The following is a 2001-nucleotide window of genomic DNA, read 5'->3' as shown; positions in this document are numbered from 1 at the left end:
CAAAAAGCGTTGGCATCTCTTTTAAACTGAGGACAGGCGGGGGTGTGGGCTGTTCTGGGGACACAGCTCAGCTTTCTGCAAGGTGGCAGCCAGTTATGTAGCCCGGACTCCCCGGGGAGCTGCTCTCCTGTCTCTTGTATTCTGTCCAGCTTGCTTCAAGTCATTCCTCTTTGCATTCACGTGGATTATTGATAGCATACAGTACTTTTTATATATCCAAACTTGCCAGTGGCTCGCCAGAGACAACGTACATTTTTCTCTCTAGAGTTTTTTGGTGAGATCCTACTTCAGTTTTCTCTAAAGACCCCATTGTAAAATCTCTAAGGGGCATAAGGACGGTGTCATTTAATTAATTCAGACCATTTATTGAACCATTCCAGATAAAGGACTCATTCAAAGATTTAAATGATGCAAGAATTTTTTAAATGTACTTTAAAACATAATTTTCTGGCAAGGACACCAAGATGTATCACGAAATTAAATGGGAAGACTAGAATTCTAGGCCAAAAAAATTTTTTTACTTGAGCCTAAGATCCTAATTAACAGGAAATGTTTCTTATTCATAAAAATCCATATATTTGAGATATTGTAAGAAAGAATATTTGGCGGCATACCCAGGCAGCATCACCTTTCACGTGGTCTGCTGGTAGAGCCTAGAATTCAAGCACGTTCTCATTCGTAATAAGTGAGCTCTTAAGTTGGATTGTGTGGTACATTGCTAGAAACAATGAAATGCCTAAATTGGGCTGAATCTTTCTCAGAAGTGAAAGGACCACCGATTTTCGGTTTCATTTTTGTGTTTTAATGCAGAACTTCTCTGATTAAACACAAGTGCATTAAGTTGGTCGGCCATCACACTACCAATGACATACACACCTTGTGATTTCAGTTCAGGCTCTCAGTGATCTGCATAGTTGGCCTTTTGTGAACTAATCTTAATGTGGGATACAGTTAAATTACCCCACACTACTTCCCCCAAATCTTAGAAATATTATAAGGGTGTGTATGTGTCCTTGTGTCCACAACGGTGCATGAGAACACGGTCACACTCTTCAGGTCGCTTTCTTGTACTGCTTTATTTTATCTTATCTTCAGAGCAATCCTGTGAGGCAGACAGGACTAGAGATATTACCATTTCGTAGGTGAAATACCTAAAATACCCAGAAAAGCTGTAGTATCTGTACCCAGCACGGAATAGTCAACATGTCTCAAGTGTGTTATGTAGACGATCTATATTCCAAACCCTCAAGTTCTAGCTAGAGGGTATAGTCCTGAAGATAGATGAACTTATTTTTTTAAAACTCTCCAAAAAGGAAATAGGAGTATAAATAAGTTATTTAACAAGCATATGTATATAGCGCTTACTCTCTACCAGAAACTGCTCCAAGGGTTTTATGAAAAGTAACTTATCTCCATAACAACGCTGTGGGTTAAGTGCTGTTTTTAATCCCCATTTTACAGGCGAGGAATCTGAGGCACTGATGGATTAAGTCACTTGCCAAGCGTCATCAATTACAGCTAGTAACTGATGAAGCCAGAGTTTGAAGTGGGCAGTCTGGCTCAGGGTCCATGCTTCATCCATACTGTCGTCTCCCTTCATTCCCACAGAACCAGGTAAAGAGTGACCTGAGGTCTCTAGTAACAGTGTTCCTGGCAGTAGTTACAAGACTCATGCTTCCCTTTGCCAGATAAATCAGTAGAAACAGCAGGATCAGGAACTGCTAGTAAGAAAAAACTTAATATATAGCTAAAAGAAACCGCAGAATATTCACTTATTTTGAAGCACAATGGTAAATCTCTGCAATGTGTTTAAGGTGGGGGACGGGGGAACAGCTGAAATTTCTTTGACAGGCTCAGAAAATCTGACGGTAATTTAGCAATATAGACTAGCCAAAAGAGAAAATTAGGATAAAGGAAAGTAATGTAAGACATAAAACAGGAACCAATTTAAAGCTTTTATGTTCAAGATCCAGCTTCTAAGGATATCCATGATTCCTAGTT

This window comes from Phocoena sinus, chromosome 16 (assembly GCF_008692025.1).
Source record: "Phocoena sinus isolate mPhoSin1 chromosome 16, mPhoSin1.pri, whole genome shotgun sequence".
In the NCBI taxonomy this organism is placed as follows: Eukaryota; Metazoa; Chordata; class Mammalia; order Artiodactyla; family Phocoenidae; genus Phocoena; species Phocoena sinus.
Note: the sequence above shows the minus strand (reverse complement) of the source record.